This window comes from Nilaparvata lugens, chromosome X (genome assembly GCF_014356525.2).
Source record: "Nilaparvata lugens isolate BPH chromosome X, ASM1435652v1, whole genome shotgun sequence".
Taxonomy (NCBI): Eukaryota; Metazoa; Arthropoda; class Insecta; order Hemiptera; family Delphacidae; genus Nilaparvata; species Nilaparvata lugens.
Window position 1 is genome coordinate 9,167,363 of NC_052518.1, and position 25,477 is coordinate 9,192,839.

The 25,477-nt window shown below is 33.4% G+C and overlaps 1 long non-coding RNA gene across 9 annotated transcripts in view; it reads left to right on the plus strand.

The window, feature by feature from the left end:
- LOC111063899 overlaps nucleotides 1-19,087 on the plus strand; it is a 30,016-nt gene extending 10,929 nt beyond the window's left edge. Inside the window, exons 1-11 of one of the 9 annotated variants that reach the window (XR_005573130.1) lie at nucleotides 939-1,063; nucleotides 4,881-5,152; nucleotides 6,076-6,197; nucleotides 6,503-6,717; nucleotides 8,487-8,722; nucleotides 9,609-9,730; nucleotides 10,036-10,251; nucleotides 11,748-11,983; nucleotides 13,119-13,240; nucleotides 15,920-16,170; nucleotides 18,291-19,086. This is a non-coding gene — a long non-coding RNA (uncharacterized LOC111063899). Of the gene's footprint in view, nucleotides 1-938; nucleotides 1,064-4,880; nucleotides 5,153-6,075; nucleotides 6,198-6,502; nucleotides 6,718-8,486; nucleotides 8,723-9,608; nucleotides 9,731-10,035; nucleotides 10,252-11,747; nucleotides 11,984-13,118; nucleotides 13,241-15,919; nucleotides 16,171-17,458 lie in introns of those variants that run through there. The other 8 variants (XR_005573129.1, XR_005573127.1, XR_005573128.1 and 5 more) reach the window with 8 other exon arrangements.
- The last annotated feature ends 6,390 nt before the right edge of the window (nucleotides 19,088-25,477 follow it).

The following is a 25,477-nucleotide window of genomic DNA, read 5'->3' on the forward strand; positions in this document are numbered from 1 at the left end:
GGTAGAAGAAAAAACCTCCAAAAAGTATTATTGGAGAAAATAACTTCTACCCAGTAAAATGATAAGGAAATCTACGTCATTGACAACCTGAAAACACATTCCTCCCAACTGATCGGCAACTCCTCCTTGTGTGGCTTCCCTCTATACATCCATCCCTCATCCTTATGGCATAAATACCCTCCAACACTCCCTATCCTCACGACCCACACCCTCCACTCCCTCAATAACTTCTACGTATAATATTCATAATTATATAATGATCATAATCTAATACTGTGTGTACTTTTTGTACAATCCTTCAAATTTAGTGCAGTATGTTTTGACCCAAAAACTTTTCTTGCTCCTAGGTCTTTCCAACCACGGCCCGGTCTCGTATAGTCGGAATTGAAAGGACTACTGAACTTTCAGATCAAAATCATTTTTGTAGTAAATTTTGTGAACAATATAGGCCTATTCTATTAATAAGAAATAGGTTATTTATATTACAAAAACTTACTACTTTTATTCATATGATGTGTCATGTAATACTTCCATTTCATTTAAGTGACCAAATCATGTATAATCAGAAAAGCATTGATTACCAAGTCAGAAAATATCATATTGTCTATTATTCTGTGATAATTCATCATAAGTCCGAAATAATATGGGTGACTATGTTATTGGAAATGCTTAGAGACTGAAATATCAGAGTGAAAATTCAAAATAGACCTGTGGTTTTCACACAAATTTTTCATTTTTTGACTTGATCACTTTTGGCAATACACACATGATATTATATAAAGTGTTATAATATATTTCATATTATGAAACTAGAATAGTAACCAAGAACTTTTGAACAAGTGTTCTTGTAATTTAATTGAAAGTTCAAGACTGAGGGGGACCCAGACTTGATTCAGCTACAGTTCATGAAATAAATTGAGGTTTTTTTTTTGGTTTACAGCTGAGTACTAATGCCCAGATATATCCACCCCAGGTGGCGGATAGAGGAATGCCTCCCAGATATGGGGGGTAAGGCCCACCGGTGAAAATAAATAGCCGGGGTGGGCCGAAATAGCGAACCAATGTAAGTACTATGATTTTTACACAAATTATTCATTTTTTACTTGAACACTCTTGGCAGTACACTCACGATTTTATAAAGTTCATTGTTTTAGGTATAAGTGATTAGTGATGAGTCGTTGGGAAATGGAAGCATATTTATATAGTAACCTATTCACTTGCTAGTGAAAATTGCAGACGTCTGCAAACCGTACGGTTTAAATTCCAATAAATGTGGGAATTTCCACATGAATTATACTTTTTTATTGAATTACCAAACTCAATTAAAAATCAATTCTGTTGTCAGAAATCTTGGGACCAGAACCTGCATTTATTGAGGCAGTTGTTCCATGTCCAGGTCATTCTTCAATAAAGCATGTACTATACAGAGGCTTTGCCGCACCCCTATCATTCCTTGAGCGATCCATTGAGATGTACCATATGGAGGTTCCACTATTCATTTTCAACCATCACGTGATATATGAAACTAGAATAAAAACCCCAGAATTTTTGAATAATTGTTCTTGTAACTTGATTGAAAGTTCAAGACTGGGGGAATCCAGACTCACAGCTCACAGTTCATGCAAAATGACTTTAATTTTGCAAATAGTTCATTTAATTTAACGATTCATTAGACTTTTATGTTGTACTAGCTGGCCCGGCGAACTTCGTACCGCCAAATAGTTTAATGCATCTCATGACAAACTTTAGCTGGATGCACACCTGAGGCATTCTATTTATGTAGATAATTTTCCAACTGCAGAATAAAAAAATTACTAAAAATCAATCAATTCTGAACACCGAAGACAGCACAATTATTCGAAACAAAGCAATGTCGTTAGAGCATGTAAGTCTTTAACCTGAGGCCGCACTGCTGGATGAACAGTCATTTTGTTTTTAGTCGGGGCGTTTAGAATAAAATACATGGACTGTTATGGAGCAGCACACGCTCTTGTCTACTATCTACCGACGATTGTTGTATGACGTAATGATTATAACAGCTGATTTTTTTTTCTGTATGTGGCCAGCTCACAAATTTTCTCCCATGAGGGTTATGTAAACCTTGAAGGACCGTAGGAAAGAGTCCTGAAGTCGGATTATTAATTTGATAGGCCATAAACCTGGTCCTGAACATAACGAACACAACTAAAAAAATCATGAAATTCGGCGTACACATAAAAAAGTTATTGAATGTCAAAACGTGAGGCTCGATTTTTATTTATATAGATAAGTGTTATGTATGGCAACATATGAATTTGAAGTGTTAGCTATATTACTTTTATAACAAAAAGAAAAATCTGGTGTGGTACACTCACACAACTTTCCTTGCTCATTGAACTATTTAAAATTTTACATCTATTTTCGCTTAAAAACCTTTCCCCTTATTTTGATCAAATATTTCTCTTGTAAAAAAAACATCCACGGAACAAAGTGCCCTTTTTATAACCCTACCTTAAAATTTCCAATATAGTTCGCTAAATAAACCTAAGCCTCAATATCAAACGAGAATAATTTAGGAGAAAAACATAATGACGATTGACGGCAACATATTTGCAACTACGATCAGACTACTGTATATGTGTATATACAATTGTTTTCAGAGTACTTTTTCCTTTATGTAAATATTGTGAAATTCGATGTTTTTTTGAAATTCGTCAAAACAGCTGTTCTACAGATGAAATATCTTGACTATGATTGTGTTCTTTTTATAAACTGCTCTACCACGGTATATGGAAGAAGAAAAAGTAAAAACCGTTTTCCTACCTACCTCATGCACGAGAAGGAGGTTACAAAGGCCATTTTTCAAGGATTGGGTGGACCCCCCAGTAGTACCCCAGGAAAAAGACTCATGTCAGTTGATAGAGCTAATAAATAACTATACAGGGTATGGATTTGAAAAAAATCGTTAGAGCCGTTTTTGAGAAAATCGTGAAAAACATGGTTTTTTAGTAACTGTCATTTTTCTCAAGAATATTACGGAGCTCCTGCAATTTTCACAGAAATGAGACTCATGTCAGTTGATAGGGCTTATAAATAGCTATCCATGGTATAAATTTGAAGAAAATCGTTAGAGCCGTTTTCGAGAAAACCGTGAAAAACATGGCTTTTTAGCCATTATCCGCCATTTTTCTCAAGAATATTACGGAGCTCCTGAAATTTTCCCAGAAATGAGACTCATGCCAGTTGATAGGGCTTCTGAAATTTTCCCTGAAATGAGACTCATTTCAGTTGATAGGGCTTATAAATAGCTATCCATGGTATAAATTTGAAGAAAATCGTTAGAGCCATTTTCGAGAAAAACGTGAAAAACATGGTTTTTTAGTAATTATCCGCCATTTTTTCCGCCATCTTGAATTGAATTTTATTGAATTTCTTATTGTCGGGTCCTCATGGTATAAGGACCTTAAGTTTAAAATTTTAAGTCAATCGGTTAATTAGGAATGGAGTTATCGTGTTCACAGACATACACACACACACATACACACACACAGACCAATACCCAAAAATCATGTTTTTGGACTCAGGGGACCTTGAAACGTATAGAAAACTTGAAATTGGGGTACCTTAATTTTTTTTGGAAAGCAATACTTTCCTTACCTATGGTAGTAGTGCAAGGAAAGTAAAAAGGGCTCAAGTTCACACTTATGGTCATTATACCTGCTGTCAAATTTTCGGTTACAACAGATTTTTTCTAGTGTCTTATTCTGATGACAAAATTACAAAAAATAGTTAACAATTAGACGGCTAATTTTGTTATCAGAATAACTCAAATTTAAAGCAGATGTCCAAATGAGCTCCAGGCTTGTGCGTGGCTAATGATACAGATGATGAGAGTTGAGATCTAAGATGATACTTGAAGATCCTCAAATTATATTTAGAGGATTTTGGCTTTTTAAGTGGCCAACCTTACAGAACGGGAGTAGGAGGCGCATGGATCTTAACCTGTTGAACACGTTAATCCGGTTAACTTGATCTGATAATATGGTTGGACAGTTTCAAACCCTTAATTTCATGTTTATTTCAATGAAGAAGCCTATTATACTAATTTGTGTATTATGGAAAATAAAACTTGTGTTATATTCTTGTTATTTTTTGCTCAAGTTTTGCTACAATGGTTGCGTTCAAAGCCACTGATCAATTCCATCGTGTTTTTTTTACGTTCAGTAAAAAAAACCTGATCACAGAATGGAAACTCGGCTAGTATCCTGACGCCAAAATCCGCCATCTTGAAAGAAAATTTAGCATTGTAATATAGCAGTAATTTTAATTTCTAACAAGATGATGCAGTCACGTTCGTGGTCTTGGTGCGCTCAAATCTTGGTTAGATTGATACCTTCCATGAGACAGATGTTTCCCCTGCTGCTTATATTTTTGTAAACAAAACTAGAACCTAACCTATCTCATTGTATAATCAATTAAAATGGAAAACCAACAAGTGATTAGAGTTGTTTTGAATGTTTTGTAAGATATTTTAAATGTTATTGAACTTATGTAATCATGCATTTCTTGCTCCCTAAATAATAATGGAGTCCATTATTTGTAAACAACCTCGTATTCAGCCATGTCTGTTTACGTTCAGCTACTCTGTTTACGTTCTTTTCCATCGGTAGAAAAGTATGATGTGCTGATCAGTGACGTATTTTTTTCTTATCAGTTAGACCAAAGACCTTTAAGAGGTATAAACCCACAATGCCTATGCCTTCCCAATGCTAGCTTTTTCTTGAAATTGAAGGCTACCATTGAGGTATTTAAGCGCGAGATATTATATAATATATATATATTTTTGTAATATTATAGATTACAAAAATCTTCAAGATCTTTAGTATGTAATAATCTTCCAGGTTGTCCCCTCAATGGCCGATTCCAATTCCAAGTATACCAGCGCTGCGTGTGAGTGATATGCATCGTTCAACGACCAAACAGTGCTTCGCTCAGAGCCACGTTCACTCACCGGTCTCATCGTTCACTCAACGATCTGTGGCTTTGAACTCAAACAATCTGGTTTTCAGAAGCTGCATTTATTCAACATCATTCATTATAATCGACAAAAATGGTAGAAGAAAAAACCTCCAAAAAGTATTATTGGAGAAAATAACTTCTACCCAGTAAAATGGTAAGGAAATCTACGTCATTGACAACCTGAAAACACATTCCTCCCAACTGATCGGCAACTCCTCCTTGTGTGGCTTCCCTGTATACATCCATTCCTCACCCTGATGGAATAAATACCCTCCAATACTCCCTATCCTCACGACCCACATCCTCCACTCCACTCCCTCAATAACTTTACGTATAATATTCATAATTATATAATGATCATAATCTAATATTGTGTGTATTTTTTGTACAATTCTTGAAATTTAGTGCAGTATTCGGTTGTTTTGACCCAAAAAACCTTTTTTGCTCGTAGGTCATTCGAACCACGGCCCGGTCTCGTAAAGTCGGAATTGAAAGGTTCTACTGAACTTTCAGAACAAAATAATTTTGTGAAGTCCATGTTGTGAATAATATAGGCCTATTCTATTAATAAGAAATAGGTTATTTATATTACAAAAACTTACTAATCTTATTTGTCAATAATTCTTCCAATTCAGTAAAAAGTGACCAAATCATGTACAATCAGAAAAGCATTCATTACCAAGTCAGAAAATACCATTTTTTCTATAATTCTGTAATAATTCATCATAAATCCAAAAGAATATGAGTGACTATGTTATTGGAAATGCTTACAGACTGAAATATCAGAGTGAAAATTCAAATAGACCTATGGTTTTTACACATTTTTTTCATTTTTTGACTTGATCACTTTTGGCAGTACACACACGATATTATAAAGTATTATAATATATTTCATATTATTTAACTAGAATAGTAACCAAGAAATTTTGAACAAGTTTTCTTGTAATTTAATTGAAAGTTCAAGACTGAGGGGTTTGAACAAGTTTTCTTGTAATTTAATTGAAAGTTCAAGACTGAGGGGGACCCAGACTTAATTCAGCTACAGTTCATGCAATAAATTGAGTTTTTTGTTTACAGCTGAGTACTGAAGCCCAGGTATATCCACCCCAGGTGGCGGATAGAGGAATGCCTCCCAGATATGGGGGGTAAGGCCCACCGGTGAAAATAAATAGCCGGGTGGGCCGAAATAGCGAACCAATGTAAGTACTATGATTTTTACACAAATTATTCATTTTTTACTTGAACACTCTTGGCAGTACACTCACGATTTTATAAAGATCATTGTTTTATGTATAAGTGATTAGTGATGAGTAGTTGGGAAATGGAAGCATATTTGTATAGTAACCTATTCACTTGCTAGTGAAAATTGCAGACGTCTGCAAACCGTACGGTTTAAATTCCAATAAATGTGGGAATTTTCATATGAATTATACTTTTTTATTGAATTCAAAGCTTGAAATTAAGTGCAGTATGTTTTGACCCAAAACAATTTCTTTGCTCCTAGGTCAATCCACCACATCCCGGTCCCGTGAAGTCGGAAATGAGAGTTTATATAACTCGTAAATGGTATTTATAGAAGTTTGGCATTTAAAGTAGCCAATCTTACAGAACGGGAGTAGGTGGCGCATGGAGCTGTTGAACAGGTTGAACACGGGGGGTGGGGTGCCCGTGAGGGGATGCTAGTCTTCCATCGGGCGCCTCACCCCGGCTGGGAAGACTGTAAGTGAATAATCCTTTTTCATGTTTTATTGTTATTATTAAGATGTAATTCCTTAGCAACGACTCTAAACAGCCGTGAGTCTCCAGTGAGGAGTTTGAGCCGCTCGATAGTCTGCTAGTGGCTGGAGCACATAACCTATAAGTTCATTAAATTCAACTATTCATAAATTTTTATGTTGTATAAGTGTTATGGCAGCATATAAAATTTAAAGTATTAGCTATATTTCTTTCATAACAAGAATTATAATAATATTATAATTTCTCTGGTCGAGGGTACAACACGATCAGAGAAATTTATTCAAAATATAGACATGATTACAAAAAGCATATAAGCTACAATTATTTGCAAAGTAGTAATACAATTGGTTGATTTATCTATTTTCTGTATAGGGCTACTTGTAATATAAATATAAAGAAAATAAAAATCTCAGTACCCTTTTTTTGAAATATTTTATCACAACATGTTTCGGACATTTATGCCATTTTCAAGTGATATGAAGTTCACTTATTTATAAATAAAAAGTTTTTCTTTCATCATATCACTTCAAAATGGCATAAATGTCCGAAACATGTTGTGATAAAATATTTCAAAAAAGGGTACTGAGATCTTTATTTTCTTTATATTTAATTGGTTGATTATTTGCTGACCTAAGAAAATGTGGCCCAACTATATATGAATATGTGTCGGGATGCCACTAAATAGAAGAAGAAGGGCTCAATTTTACACTTATAGTCATTATACCAGCTGTCAAATTATCGGTACAATAGATTTTTTCTAGTGTCTTATTCTGATGACAAAATTACTAAAAATAGTTGAAAATTAGACGGCTAATTTTGTTATCAGAATAACTCAAATTTAATGCAGATGTCCAAATGAGCTCCAGACTTGTGCATGGCAAATGAAACTGATGATGATGAGACATGAGTGAACCAGTAGCTTTAGGTGGTTTCCAAACCACCGGAAAGCGATTTTCAAATTCTTAAATGATATTTAGAGGAGTTTGGAACTTGAGGTGGCCAACCTTACAGAACGGGAGTAGGAGGCGCATGGATCTTTACCTGTTGAACACGTTAATCCGGTTAACCTGTTCTAATAATCTGGTTGGACAGTTTCAAACCCTTAATTTCATGTTTATTTCAATGACGAAGCCTATTATACTAATTTGTATCTTATGGAAAATAAAACTTGTTTTATATTCTTGTTATTTTCTGCTTAAGTTTTGCTACAATCTGGTTTTCAGAACCTGCATTTATTCAACATCGTTCATTATAATCTTGACAGTTATACATATTGTATATGTTATAGTTAATAATAATGTATACGTAAATGTATAGTTATGCATGTTGCATATCTTTTGAAAACTCTGGCCATCAAAGGTAGATGTAATAGGTCAAATAAATTTTCTAATGCTATATTTGACAGTGAATTTCAATTTTTATTCATTTATTTGATAGCATATTGACTGCTGATTTTATACATTTTATGAATCTCTCTCCAAAATTGTTCCGATCCTAATGTGTGGAACGCTATAATGTCGTAGTTTCATAAAATCTCTCCTCTTAATATTGTTTGATTTAAGATCATTCATTATAATCTTGTTTTATTCAAAATCATTCATCATAATCTTGACAAATATACATATTGTTGGATGAGTATTTGAGGTATATAAATAATTCCATGATTATTTTGGTTAAAATATGATAATTTATCACCTAATTATATAATGAATAAATAAATGAAAAATACATATTCAACTTCTCTATTTCAGCATAGGACAAAATGTGAACTAAAGGAAATGCAGGAACAGAACGATTTTGAACAGCCACGTTCACTCACCGGTCTCATCGTTCACTCAACGATCTGTGGCTTTCAACTCAAACAACCTGGTTTTCAGAAGCTGCATTTATTATAATTTATTATCATTCATTATAATCGACAAAAATGGTAGAAGAAAAAACCTCCAAAAAGTATTATTGGAGAAAATAACTTCTACCCAGTAAAATGGTAAGGAAATCTACTTCATTGACAACCTGAAAACACATTCCTCCCAACTGATCGGCAACTCCTCCTTGTGTGGCTTCCCTGTATACATCCATTCCTCACCCTGATGGAATAAATACCCTCCAATACTCCCTATCCTCACGACCCACATCCTCCACTCCACTCCCTCAATAACTTTACGTATAATATTCATAATTATATAATGATCATAATCTAATATTGTGTGTACTTTTTGTACAATCCTTCAAATTTAGTACAGTATGTTTTGACCCAAAAACTTTTCTTGCTCCTAGGTCTTTCCAACCACGGCCCGGTCTCGTATAGTCGGAATTGAAAGGACTAGTGAACTTTCAGATCAAAATCATTTTTGTAGTAAATTTTGTGAACAATATAGGCCTATTCTATTAATAAGAAATAGGTTATTTATATTACAAAAACTTACTACTTTTATTCATATGATGTGTCATGTAATACTTCCATTTCATTTAAGTGACCAAATCATGTATAATCAGAAAAGCATTGATTACCAAGTCAGAAAATATCATATTGTCTATTATTCTGTGATAATTCATCATAAGTCCGAAATCATATGAGTGACTATGTTATTGGAAATGCTTAGAGACTGAAATATCAGAGTGAAAATTCAAATAGACCTGTGGTTTTCACACAAATTTTTCATTTTTTGACTTGATCACTTTTGGCAATACACACATGATATTATTTATATAAAGTGTTATAATATATTTCATATTATGAAACTAGAATAGTAACCAAGAACTTTTGAACAAGTGTTCTTGTAATTTAATTGAAAGTTCAAGACTGAGGGGGACCCAGACTTGATTCAGCTACAGTTCATGAAATAAATTGAGGTTTTTTTTTTGGTTTACAGCTGAGTACTAATGCCCAGATATATCCACCCCGGGTGGCGGATAGAGGAATGCCTCCCAGATATGGGGGGTAAGGCCCACCGGTGAAAATAAATAGCCGGGTGGGCCGAAATAGCGAACCAATGTAAGTACTATGATTTTTACACAAATTATTCATTTTTTACTTGAACACTCTTGGCAGTACACTCACGATTTTATAAAGTTCATTGTTTTAGGTATAAGTGGTTAGTGATGAGTCGTTGGGAAATGGAAGCATATTTGTATAGTAACCTATTCACTTGCTAGTGAAAATTGCAGACGTCTGCAAACCGTACGGTTTAAATTCCAATAAATGTGGGAATTTTCATATGAATTATACTTTTTTATTGAATTCAAAGCTTGAAATTGAGTGCAGTATGTTTTTACCCACAACAATTTCTTTGCTCCTAGGTCAATCCACCACAGCCCGGTCCCGTGAAGTCGGAAATGAGAGTTTATATAACTCGTAAATGGTATTTATGGGAGTTTGGCATTTAAAGTGGCCAACCTTACAGAGTGAGAGTAGGTGGCGCATGGAGCCTGTTGAACAGGTTGAACACGGGGGGTGGGGTGCCCGTGAGGGGATGCTAGTCTTCCATCGGGCGCCTCACCCCGGCTGGGAAGACTGTAAGTGAATAATCCTTTTTCATGTTTTATTGTTATTATTAAGATGTAATTCCTTAGCAACGACTCTAAACAGCCGTGCGTCTCTAGTGAGAAGTTTGAGCCGCTCGATAGTCTGGTAGTGGCTGGAGCACATAACCTTTAAGTTAATTAAATTCAACTATTCATAAATTTTTATGTTGTATAAATGTTATGGCAGCATATGAATTTAAAGTTTTAGCTATATTTCTTTCATAACAAGAATAATAATATAATTTCTCTGGTCGAGGGTACAACACGACCAGAGGAATTTATTCAAAATATGGACATGATTACAAAAAGCATATAAGCTACAATTATTTACAAAGTATTAATACAATTGGTTGATTATTTTGCTGATCTAAGAAAATGTGGCCCAACTATATATGAATATGTGTCGGGATGCCACTAAATAGAAGAAGAAGGGCTCAATTTTACACTTATAGTCATTATACCAGCTGTCAAATTATCGGTACAATAGATTTTTTCTAGTGTCTTATTCTGATGACAAAATTACTAAAAATAGTTGAAAATTAGACGGCTAATTTTGTTATCAGAATAACTCAAATTTAATGCAGATGTTCAAATGAGCTCCAGGCTTGTGCGTGGCAATGAAACTGATGAAGATGGGAGATGAGTGAACCAGTAGCTTTAGGTGGTTTCCAAACCACCGGAAAGCGATTTTCAAACTCTTAAATGATATTTAGAGGAGTTTGAATCTTGGGGTGGCCAACCTTACAGAACGGGAGTAGGAGGCGCATGGATCTTGACCTGTTGAACACGTTAATCCGGTTAACCTGTTCTGATAATCTGGTTGGACAGTTTCAAACCCTTAATTTCATGTTTATTTCAATGAAGAAGCCTATTATACTAATTTGTATCTTATGGAAAATAAAACTTGTTTTATATTCTTGTTATTTTCTGCTTAAGTTTTGCTACAATCTGGTTTTCAGAACCTGCATTTATTCAACATCGTTCATTATAATCTTGACAGTTATACATATTGTATATGTTATAGTTAATAATAATGTATACGTAAATGTATAGTTATGCATGTTGCATATCTTTTGAAAACTCTGGCCATCAAAGGTAGATGTAATAGGTCAAATAAATTTTCTAATGCTATATTTGACAGTGAATTTCAATTTTTATTCATTTATTTGATAGCATATTGACTGCTTATTTTATACATTTTATGAATCTCTCTCAAAAATTGTTCCAATCCTAATGAGTGGAACGCTATAATGTCGTAGTTTCATAAAATCTCGCCTCTTAATATTGTTTGATTTAAGATCATTCATTATAATCTTGTTTTATTCAAAATCATTCATCATAATCTTGACAAATATATATATTGTTGGATGAGTATCTGAGGTATATAAATAATTCCATGATTATTTTGGTTAAAATATTATAATTTATCACCTAATTATATAATGAATAAATAAATGAAAAATACATATTCAACTTCTCTATTTCAGCATAGGACAAAATGTGAACTAAAGGAAATGCAGGAACAGAACGATTTTGAACAGCCACGTTCACTCACCGGTCTCATCGTTCACTAACCGATCTGTGGCTTTGAACTCAAACAATCTGGTTTTCAGAAGCTGCATTTATTATAATTTATTATCATTCATTATTATCGACAAAAATGGTAGAAGAAAAAACCTCCAAAAAGTATTATTGGAGAAAATAACTTCTACCCAGTAAAATGGTAAGGAAATCTACTTCATTGACAACCTGAAAACACATTCCTCCCAACTGATCGGCAACTCCTCCTTGTGTGGCTTCTCTGTATACATCCATTCCTCACCCTGATGGAATAAATACCCTCCAATACTCCCTATCTTCACGACCCACATCCTCCACTCCACTCCCTCAATAACTTTACGTATAATATTCATAATTATATAATGATCATAATCTAATATTGTGTGTACTTTTTGTACAATCCTTCAAATTTAGTGCAGTATGTTTTGACCCAAAAACTTTTCTTGCTCCTAGGTCTTTCCAACCACAGCCCGGTCTCGTGTAGTCGGAATTGAAAGGACTACTGAACTTTCAGAACAAAATCATTTTGTGAAGTCCATGTTGTGAATAATATAGGCCTATTCTATTAATAAGAAATAGGTTATTTATATTACAAAAACTTACTAATCTTATTTGTCAAGTAATTCTTCCAATTCTATTCTATTAATAAGAAATAGGTTATTTATATTACAAAAACTTACTAATCTTATTTGTCAAGTAATTCTTCCAATTCAGTAAAAAGTGACCAAATAATGTATAATCAGAAAAGCATTGATTACCAAGTCAGAAAATACCATTTTTTCTATAATTATGTGATAATTCATCGTAAGTCCGAAATAATATGAGTGACTATGTTATTGGAAATGCTTAGAGACTGAAATATCAGAGTGAAAATTCAAATAGACCTGTGCTTTTCACACAAATTTTTCATTTTTTGACTTTTGGCAGTACACACTCGATATTATAAAGTGTTATAATATATTTCAATTTTCAATTTCAATTTATTTATTCATTCACACACACACACATAAGATACATCAATATGAAATAAAATATAATTACATCAATAAAAAAACATTACAGTATAAAATAAATAACATAAATATGAGAACACATTACATGCACATTTCACAAAGTTTCAAATATTAAGCATAGATTACAAAGTTTCAAATATTTCATATTATAAAACTAGAATAGTAACCAACAACATTTGAACAAGTGTTCTTGTAATTTAATTGAAAGTTCAAGACTGGGGGGGGGGACCCAGACTTGATTCAGCTACAGTTCATGCAATAAATTGAGGTTTTTTTTGTTTACAGCTGAGTACTAATGCCCAGATATATCCACCCCAGGTGGCGGACAGAGAAATGCCTCCCAGATATGGGGGGTAAGGCCTACCGGTGAAAATAAATAGCCGGGTGGGCCGAAATAGCGAACCAATGTAAGTACTATGATTTTTACACAAATTATTCATTTTTTTACTTGATCACTCTTGGCAGAACACACACGATTTCATAAAGATCATTGTTTTATGCATAAGTGATTAGTGATGAGTCGTTGGGAAATGGAAGCATATTTGTATAGTAACCTATTCACTTGCTAGTGAAAATTGCAGACGTCTGCAAACCGTACGGTTTAAATTCCAATAAATTTGGGAATTTCCACATGAATTATACTTTTTTATTGAATTACCAAACTCAATTAAAAATCAATTCTGTTGTCAGAAATCTTGGGACCAGAACCTGCATTTATTGAGGCAGTTGTTCCATGTCCAGGTCATTCTTCAATGAAACATGTACTATACAGAGGTTTTGCCGAACCCCTATATAGTATATATTTTCCTCATTCAACCGCGATATAGTACACCCCGATCTAGTATTGAAATCGTAATAGAACATTTCCTGAGCGATCCATTGAGATGTACCATATGGAGATTCCACTATTCATTTTCAACCATCACGTGATATATGAAACTAGAATGGAAACCACAGACGATTTGAACAAGTGTTATTGTAACTTAATTTAAAGTCCAAGTTTGGGGCAATGCAGACTTGACTCAGCTCACAGTTCATGCATAATTACTTTAATTTTGCAAATAGTTCATTTAATTCAACGATTCATTAGATTTTTATGTTGTACTAGCTGGTACGGCGAACTTCGTACCGGCAAATAGTTAATGCATCTCGTGACAAACTTAAGCTGGATGCACACCTGAGGAGGCGCGATGCGGCATTCTATTTATATAGATAATGTTCCAACTGCAAAATAAATAATTCACTAAAAATCAATTAATTCTGAACACCGAAGACAGCACAATTATTCGAAACAAAGCAATGTCTAGAGCATGTAAGTCTTTAACCTGAGGCAACACTGCTGGATGGTTACACACAGAACAGTCATTATGTTTTTAGTCGGGGCGTTTAGAATGAAATACATGGGCTGTTATGGAGCAGCACACACTCTTGTCTACTATCTACCGACAGTTGTTGTATGACGCAATGATTATAACAGCTGATTTTTATTTCTGTATGTGGCCAGCTCACAAATCTTCTCCCATGAGGGTTACATGTAAACCTTGAAGGACCGTAGGAAAGAGTCCTGAAGTCGGAGTATTAATTTGATAGGCCATAAACCTGGTCCTGAACATAACGAACACAACTAAAAAAATCATGAAATTCGGTGTACACTTAAAAAAGTTATTGAATGTCAAAATTTGAGGCTCGATTTTTATTTATATAGATAAGTGCTATGGCAACATATGAATTTGAAGTGTTAGCTATATTGCTTTTATGTCAAAGAAGAAGGGCTCAAGTTCACACTTATGGTCATTATACCAGCTGTCAAATTATCGGTTACAATAGATTTTTTCTAGACTCTTATTCTGATGACAAAATTACAAAAAATAGTTGAAACTTAGTCGGCTAATTTTGTTATCAGAATAACTCAAATTTAATGCAGATGTCCAAATGAGTTCCAGGCTTGTGCGTGGCTAATGAAACTGATGATGATGGGCAATGAGTGAACCAGTAGCTTCAGGTGGTTTCCAAACCACCGGAAAGCGATTTTCAAACTCTTAAATGATATTTAAAGGATTTTGTCTTTTAAAGTTGCCAACCTTACAGAACGGGAGTAGGAGGCGCATGGATCTTAACCTGTTGAACAGGTTAATCCGGTTAACTTGATTTGATAATCTGGTTGGACAGTTTCAAACCCTTGATTTCATGTTTATTTCAATGACGAAGCCTATTATACTAATTTGTTATCTTATGGAAAATAAAACTTGTGTTCCATTCTTGCTTTTTTCTGCTTAAGTTCTGCTACAATGGTTGCGTTCAAAGCCACTGATCAATCCCATCGTGTTTTTTTTACGTTCAGTAAAAAACCTTATCACAGAATGAACCACAGAATGGAAACTCGGCTAGTATCCTGACGCCAAAATCCGCCGTCTTAAAAGAAAATTTAGCATTGTAATATAGCAGTAATTTTAATTTCTAACAAGATGATGCAGTCACGTGTCGTGGTCTTGGAGCGCTCAAGTCTTGGTTAGATTGATACCTTCCATTCTGTGTGTATTCTGTGGATGAACGGTTGCTTATGAGACAGATGTTTCCCCTGCTGCTTATATTTTTGTAAACAAAACTAGAACCCAACTTATCTCATTGTATAATCAATGAAAATGGAAAACCAACAAGTGATTAGAGTTGTTTTGAATGCTTTGTAAGATATTTTAAATGTTATTGAACTTATGTAATCATGCATTTCTCTGCTCCCAAATAAATAATAATGGAGTCCATTATTTGTAAACAACCTCGTTTTCAGCCATGTCTCTGTTAACGTTCTTTTCCATCGGTAGAAAAGTATGATGAACTGATCAGTGAACGAACCGGAAATGACGTATTTTTTCTTATCAGTTAGACCAAAAACCTTTAAGAGGTATAAACCCACAATGCCTATGCCTTCCCTATGCTAGCTTTTTCTTGAAATTGAAGGCTACTTAAGCGCGAGATATTATATATATATATATATATATATATATATATATATATATATATATATATATATTTGTAATATTATAGATTACAAAAATCTTCAAGATCTTTAGTATGTAATAATCTTCCAGGTTGTCCCCTCAATGGCTGATTTCAATTGCAAGTACAGTAGCGCTGCATGTGAGTATATGCATCGTTCAACGACCAAACAGTGCTTCGCTCAGAGCCACGTTCACTCACCGGTCTCTGGCTTTGAACTCAACCAATCTGGTTTTCAGAACCTGCATTTATTCAACATCATTCATTATAATCGACAAAAATGGTAGAAGAAAAAACCTCCAAAAAGTATTATTGGAGAAAATAACTTCTACCCAGTAAAATGGTAAGGAAATCTACGTCATTGACAACCTGAAAACACATTCCTCCCAACTGATCGGCAACTCCTCCTTGTGTGGCTTTCCTCTATACATCCTTCTCTCATCCTGATGGTATAAATACTCTCCAAAACTCCCTATCCTCACGACCGACATCCTCCACACTCCATCAATAAATTCTATGTATAATAATCATAATCATATAATGATCTACAGTTTTAGGCTTTAAGCCTGTTCCTTCCCCAATCATTCATAGTTGAGAATAATGTTGTAACTATCAATGTATAAATAAATAAAATAATCTAATACTGTGTGAAAGGCAATTAATTACTCTGCCAGGTACAGAACAAAGCGCTTCACGGAGCAAAATGAGTTCTGTGCCTTGCATTTGAACCTTAAAAAAGCGAAAAAGATACTAAAAGTCATACATTTTACTTGATGTATCTAGATTGTAGATATTTTCTGAGATATACTTGGAGAAGTATACAGTATAATTATATGGTTTCTCAATTCAGAAAGTAATTAATATAAATTGATTATTTAAATCAAAAAGAGCAGCATATGTCACTTGTAGAATTTTTCAACTTATTTGAAATTAATACATTTTAATATACATGGTGACACAGAATAACGGGAACTTTTAGAAACGCCAAAAACATTAGTGGGAAGGGTAGAAATTATTTTATTTAAACTAATGTTAAATTCAAAATTTGCCATTTGAGAATTATTAATAACATCTATCAATTTTTGACAATTACTTCTTTAAGATGGCTTCCTCCTGAACGAATATACTCTTGAAATCTGTGTTGACGATTCCTTATTGATCGCTGCAACATTTGCGTTTCCTGGTCCCATGATCTGTCCACCTGCGATTTTCTGTTTGTAGAGCTATCTCAAATCAAACGTTTTCACAACTTGACCAATAACTGTGGTTGAATCATAACAGACAATTCAAAATGAAATTAACAATATCCCAGCTAAAATGTTGCAGCAATCGTTCAGGAATCTCAGCACAGATTTTAAGAGTGTATTCGTGCAGGAGGAAGCCATCTTAAAAAAGTAATTGTCAAAAAGTGATAGATGCTATTAATAATTCTCAAATGGCAAGTCTTGAACTTTACATTAGTTTGAGTAAAATCATTTTTGCCCTTTCCCACTTTTATGGCTTTTTCAAATGCTCCCGTTATTCTGGGTTAGCCGGTATATATACATTCAGCTCTGTTTTACATTGTTAAATATTGTGAATTTTGTCAATAGATATCAGATAACTGATTATTGTATTTGTTTACTTTCCAGGAAAAGAGTCATGCTGTAATGATGCTATTGAAGACTAATCTTCCATCTTACTCTCGCTTCACTTTAACTTTAATTATTATTACTTATTAGTCTACTTTTCTACTTTATTTATTTACTTTAATTTTACTTATTACTACTTATCCACTTATTATTATTATTATTACTCCAACTTAAATATCTGCTACCAATGGAAGTAAAACGTACAGTATACCTTAGCCTAGTAGAATCTCAAATAAGATATGGAATAACCGTTTATGGACATGCTCCAAATTATATCTTGAATCCAGTGGTTCAACTAACTGACAGAATAAGAAGCATTTTTTCCAGAATCTAGACACAAATACAATACATATACTCAACTTCAAAAACTTGTACAAATTCATAATACTACAGAAATACTACTTCGAAAATCATTATAGACAGACCAATGAAAATAGATACAATACAAGACATTTGCATAAATATAAAGAAAATAAAAATCTCAGTACCCTTTTTTTTGCAAGTTATCACTTGAAAATGGCATGAATGTCCGAAACATGTTGTGATGAAATATTTCAAAAAAAGGTACTGAGATTTTTATTTTCTTTATATTTATATTACAAGTAGCCCTATACAGAAAAGAGATAAATAAGACACTTGCACTATAGAACACCAGACTACTTTGTACCGAACATCCTCAACAGCATCCCCAATCACCTCAACAGCCTCAACACATACGCAGAAGTTAAAAGAGAAATAATAATAATAATTTTTCTGATTGCCAATGAATTGCAACGAGAGGAGTTTATTGACAAAACATATACATAATTGTTATATTCTTCTTCTTCTTTAGTTGGCTCTACAGTCCTGGGTGGACCTTGGCCTCCTCAACACAATGTCTCCAATCGCCTCTTCTCTGGGATCTTTGCCGCCAGTTGTTGGATACGCCCAGTGAAATGTTTCAACTTCCTAGACTCCGCCGTTGTGATTTCTCCTCATCCGCCTTCGAGACCGTTGGCCAGTTTTAACCCGTAACCCTGGGCAGGGGCCCTTACAGGGTGCTACCATCCGGAGCCAGATGGACCCCGGATTTTTAACGAGGTGTATCTCCTTCCCTATCGCTTGCAAGATAAGGCCCCGGGCTTGCGACCGGCATGGCGGAGTTAATTATTATATTATACATACAAAATTGCTAATACTAAACTTAGTTCTAATTATGATACCCCACTATAATAATATGTGTCGAGGTGTTCATAATATTTTTTTCTAAACCATGTATAAAAAATGTAATTAGTAATTTTAGTTATAAAGGTTTGTTAGTTAATAAAAGGTAGAATAAAAAGAAGACAGTAGTTCATTCTATATCCTATTTACAATGAGCTCCTCGGTCTGGTAAATGCCAGTATCATATAACCAATTCCGTACTGCTCTTTTAAATCTATTTATATTTATTTTGTCCTTTGCGATCTGCGGGATTTTATTGTAAATTCTAGGACCTAAATATTGTACAGATCTCTGACTAAAAGCTGTGTTCATTCTGGGAACGAGAAGAAAATTCAGATTTCTAATTCTGGTGTTGTGGCTATGGAAAATAAAATCGGTAAAATTTGTATTCTTCTTAATATAAATCACTAAAACTAATACATATAACTATCTGACGCTGAGAACTCTACGATACTAAGATACTGACTACGGATAATCGAATGCTTCGATTAACCCAGTAGTTCGATTATACCAGGTCCTGGTCCAATCGGGAAAGTCCGACCTGGGATAATCGAACACCTGGACTAATCGAGCACCTGGGATAATCGAAATACACCCTTCCCAATCAACTTTAAATTTTCTAAATCTACACATCTAGGGGTGATAAAAAAACGTTTTTGTCTTAGAGGTGATCCAAGAATATAAATTAGGAATAGTAGGCTATATACTTTATGCTACCAAATTTGGGAGAGAAATATCCTATAATATAAGCCATACCTTATACCTCTAAGTATATGGGTGATCTTATTATACTTGGCAATTTGTTTACTATAATAATAATAATTTCTCTGGATGTTGGACGACACATCCAGAGGAGTTTATTCATAAATTCATACATTACATATTATTTTTTCACACATTTTCAACAATATTCAGGGATTACAAAATGATACCTCACTATATAATATATGTGTCGAGGTTATCATCAAATTAATACTAATTTATGCTACAACAGATAATACAAAAATCTAAAACTATATCTATTGCCCTAAGCATCACCTAGTACAAAGATATTAACGAGGTAGGGTACTAATTTCTACCTATAAATTACCTTATTTAAAAAGAATACTACTTAAATCTAAATCCTACTTACTATTAGTTCCTCACTACTTTGTATCCCAATACTGAATAACCAATGTTTAATTTTTCTTTTGAAGCTATTGAAATTTTCCTCTCCTTTGATTTCTAATGGTATTCTATTAGATATTGTAGGCCCTAAATATCCTAGTGATCTTTGCCCAAATGCTGTAATCTTTATAATCTGTAATGCTATATCTTTATAATCTTTATAGTCACAGTATTTACTGGAGGGCTTTCGAATTTCATTGAACTTATATAAAATTGAATGGAAACATAAGGAAAATGCAGGAAATTGTACATAAAATTTAAGAGAATTTAATGCTTTTAGTTCTATAACCTAATTCTTTTTCGAAACTTATACTTGAAAATTTGGGAGAAAGACAGTTTTGGGCTATGCCTGTTGTCTTCTCTCAATTATTATATTATTGGACAGGGAGGTATGGAAGATTTGAAATAACAGTTACACACTCATTTTTAAATGAAATTCAAAATTTATTTTTTTAGTGTGTACCTTGGATGTTGCCATTATAAAAATTAAAGAGGAAAAATTGAAACATTGATTATGTACGAAAAATAACATCTGCTGAATGTTGTCCGTTTTTTTCCATACACTCAAACAAACCACGAACCCTTGAAGCCCTGGGTGAAACAATAACACAATAAATTCGAGCTGTACCACATGCAATGCTTCAGCGAAGTATGGACAAAAACGGACAACTTTTAACAGATGTTATTTTTCGTACATAATCAATGTTTTAATTTTTCCTCTTTAATTTTTATAATGGAAACATCCAAGGTACACACTAAAAAAATATGTTTAAAAATGAGTGTGTGACTATTATTTCAAATCATCCATACCTCCCTGCCCAACCCTGTAATATAATTATTTATGATTGTCAATTAATGAAATGGCATGAATAATGTACAATGCAGTTATAGCTTTTAGAACTTTTTCCAACATCTTTTTAATTCTATCAACAGTTTCGAGTAAGTTTAAATAGAATAGCCCACTATAATCAAAGAATAGTAAGTTTCTTCAGAGCTATTGAAATATTAACTAACTACTAACTTGAATCATCTACCTCAAGTAACAGAAAAAATCAAGGAAATTGTGCCACTCAGCAAAAAAACAAACTTAATAATAAGTACTATTCCTAATAGGTTTGATAGGCCAGAATTAAATGAAGCAATCAATTCGACAAACAAATCAATCCATAATACAATCAACAGCCTAAAAAATAAGAATTCTAAACAACTGGGGATTTGTTTTCTAAATGAAAGGCTGAAAAGACATAACTTCACTATCATGGGTTGCATCTAAATCGATCTGGCAAAGTAATCTCTTGTAATAGATTGGCAGAGCTGATTGAAAGCCGTTTGCAATCCTCTGGTTTAAAAACAGTCAAAAAACAAATAACGATTTTTTAGTAAATGGCTCAAAACAGTGAAAGGGAAATAGCTACAAATGCTAGAGATAGAGTAGCACAAGATGGTAAGGTTTTTAGTATTTATCATCAAAATATTCAGTATCTTCGCAACAAAATTGACAGATTAGAAGTATTTCTTAAACAGGAGGATCCTGACATTGTTATTTTCACAGAGCATGGCTTAAAAATAGAGGAAATAAATCAAGTTAGGATTCCAGGCTATTCACTGAGATCAGAATTTTGTAGAATAGCTCATAGAAGTGGTGGTGTATGTATATTCACTAGCAATGCTAAACATACCCAAACTTATGAACTGGATTTTGTTAAGAGATTTTCTGTTGAGATGGATTTAGAGGTGACGGGACTAAGGTTAAAAATTGATGATCGATTTGAGGTAGCAGTGTTAGGTATCTATAGGTCACCAAATGGAGACTGGCAAAAATTTTGTGGGCTGCTCCATACACTTTTGGAAATTACAACCGCTCGTTTCACAAATGTTATAGTAGTAGATTTCAATACCAATTTTGCCAGGCAGGATAAAATGACAGAGGATATTAGAGATATTATTAATATGAATAATTTAGAAATTAAGGTCCACGAATATACAAGAGTAACTCGAACTTCACAGACAATTATTGATAATATCCTCACAAATATAGAAGGTTGTAATGTCAGGTTAGGTAGCTCAGATCAGATCATAACTATCAAATTTTAGATGTTGCAGGGCCAGAATCCAAGCAGAAAAAAAACTTTTGTGAAAGAAATTCAGCAATATGAGCTAGGAAATATAAATTGTTTGAAGCAGGAACTGCTTCAAGAAAATTGGAGTAGTGTTTATAACAGTTGTAACCTAAATTACAAATATAAGCAATTCATTGATACTCTAAGATTTCACATTAGTGTATGCTGTCCGATAAAAAAAGTCAAAGTAAAAAGTAAATTAAACAAAGTAGATGAATGGATAACTGAAGATATTCTTACTCAAAGAAATATTGTTAGGGAAGCTTATGAGGAATTTAAATTAGTGAGGGATGTTCCGAGTGAAGTCAATACAAATTTCTAAAGAAAAACTATGCAAAAGAAGTGAGGAAAGCTAAGTGTAAGAAAACAGCTGAAATATTAACAACTAGTACCAATTTTAACTCTGCTGTTTGGGAGGTAATTAATAGAAATAGGAGAGCAGCTCAAAAAGATACAGTTACTAATGTCCCTAGGATAATCGATGAACATGGAAATTATATGGATGATAGTATAGACATTTGTAACTTTTTCAATAAATATTATCAACAGGTTGCATATAATCTCCAAAAGTCACTGAACACTAATACTTATAATACAACTACATTAAATGCTGAGCCAATTGAAAAGGTATTTAAATTTCATCCATTATCAAGAGATGAGTTGTCAAGAATAATAAAAAATTTGAATAACAAAAAAACAGTAGGATTGGATGGGGTCTCAAGCAAAATTTTAAAATAATGTGAAAATGAATTACTGGACCCTTTATTGCATCTCCTTAATACTTCACTAGAGCAGGGTATTTTCCCTGATGATCTGAAACAAGGAAAAATTTTGCCAATTTTCAAGAGCGGTGATTCTGAAAGAGTTGAAAATTATAGACCCATTAGTATTCTAAATATAATAAGTAAAATTTTTGAAAGAGTAGTTTTAAATAGATTATTGATGCACCTGGAAGAAATTAATTTCATATGTGATGAACAGCATGGGTTCCAGAAAGGGAAATCTACTAAGACTGCAATAGTATCCCTTGTTGAAAGACTAATAGATATAATAGATTCAGGTGAGAAGGCAGCCGCAATATTTCTTGATTTATCCAAAGCTTTTGATTGTGTGAACCATAGAATATTATTGGAAATACTAAAAACTGTAGGTGTGAATGGTATAGAACTAAAATGGTTTGAATCATATCTCATAGGTAGAAACCAGTGTGTTGAGCTTACCAAGGTGGATGGGAATGAAATAGTAAAAATTAAATCTCAAAAACTGGAGGTCCAGGCTGGAGTACCTCAAGGCTCAATTCTGGGTCCCTTACTGTTTCTGTTGTATGTGAACCAATTACCAAAAGAGTTAAAAGATCACAGAGCTCTGTTGTTTGCTGATGACACATCGCTTATCTTTAACAATTATCTATTAGATAGTCTAGAAATAAATGCTTTTACTGGAGTACAGTCAATTGTCCAATTCTTGAAGCAAAGGCAATTAACAATAAATAGTAAGAAATGTCAATTCCTACAATTCAAAAGTAAATATAATTCAGTAGAGGATAGAGAAATAAATGTGTTTGTAGAGGAAAATGAATTAGACCAAGAAGAGAAAGTAGCATTCTTGGGAATTTTATTGGACAGGAAATTAACATGGCATCCTTACATTGAGAGGATATGTAATAAGATATCATCTGGGGTATTTGTCCTGCGGCAGCTTGCTAGGCTGAATGATAAAAAATACTGTTAACTGCTTACCATGGACTTATACTATCTCATATTAGGTATGCTATTTTAGTATGGGGTAATTCATCTAAACAAAATATGGACAGAGTGTTTAAGATTCAAAAGAAGGCACTCAGATGTATAGAGAAAGTGAATAGGTTAGACTCTTGTAGGCCTTTATTTAAAAAGCTTGGTTCATTAACTGTGCCATCTTTGTATGTATATGAAGTTGTAATGCATGTGAAAACGAGTGGTGTGATCCAGAATTCAGATGTTCATGAGTATAATACGCGAAACAGAGCAGATTATCATATAATGGGTCACAATAGTAGGTTATTTGAACAAAAACCAGATTATATTGGTAGGAAATTTTATAACAAGCTACCTCAAATCTTGAAAAGTAATGATGATTTGAAGATTTTCAAAAAACAAATGAAAAAATATTTAGTTGATAGAGCTTTTTATAGTATAGGCTACAAGAATTCCTTTCAAACCTAAACTAGGTTGAACTACTTAGTGTTAGAATTATTATGTAATAACATGACTTGTCTTATACTCCATGACTGGAGTCTTTAGGACGTAATCTAAAAAAAAAAATTATTGAAACACAAGAAAAAATACCAAGTATGGTTCCCATTTTATTTTATCAAATCACAATACTTGTTCCAACTCACTAAGTGACACTTGAAAATTTCTCTGAGTTGAAACTATTAAATAGTTGTGATATAATGAAATAAAAAAGGTACCGTACTTGATAACTTTCTATTTGTTTCAATAATATTAAAGATCAGTATTTGCCTTGATGTGTGAAGTATAATATGACCTATGATCTTTGTTTAATTATTACATTAATAGTACAAAAAAGTTTTCCTTATAGCTGATAGATTCCAAGAAGCCTTCTAAGCAGACAATCAATCTACATCATTGCAAATTGGACAGTATGAATTGTAATTGTCCTTCAATAGAGCGCACAAACAATATAAAATATTTAGGAGTCTTAATAGATGAATTAATTCGCTGGGATAAACACATCTTACATCAAACGGCTAAAATCAGAAAAATAATTTACAAATATTCATCAAACTCAGACAGCTACCATCAACAAAAATGATAAAAAATGTTTATTATGCAATAGTCGAGTCCATAGCAAGATATGGCATTTTGACCTGGGGAGCTACAAATTTCTGCCACATCGATCCTATCTTCAAGGTTCAGAAGCTAATTTTGAGGATAATAGGACGCAAACATCTACTCTTCCCTTCAGTACTACTATACTCGGAGCTCAGCATCCTCAGCATCAGACAGATTTACATTCACAGACTTCTAACATTCACCAGAAAGAACCCACAACTCTTTCATCAATTTGAATCACCCGCAAGGAACACGCAGAAGGAACATGGACTTGGCAATTCCCAGGATGACAACATCAGCTGCTCAGAGGTCAGCCACATATTTAGGACCAAAAATTTTCAATAAACTGCCAATTTATTAAAGCCATTAAAGAAACAGTTCCGATCAATTCATTCAAATCGAAAACAAAAAAAGTGGCTCCTGGATAATCAAATCAATCATGGAGAACAATTAGTTATGTTAAAAAATTTCCTATATACTTTCATTCTTATTTTCTTAATTTAAACGGGGTTTTCCCCATTAGTAGCCTATTACAAATGTTTTTATGTCTAAAATTTCTACATCATAGGTTATCAATTTTTTTTTTTTAATTTGTGTATATAAATGTTGTTATCATAAACTTCTAATGACTCGCAAGATGTATCTCTATTAGAATTTTTGGCATAAAATCTTGAACAATAGCAAAATTAGTG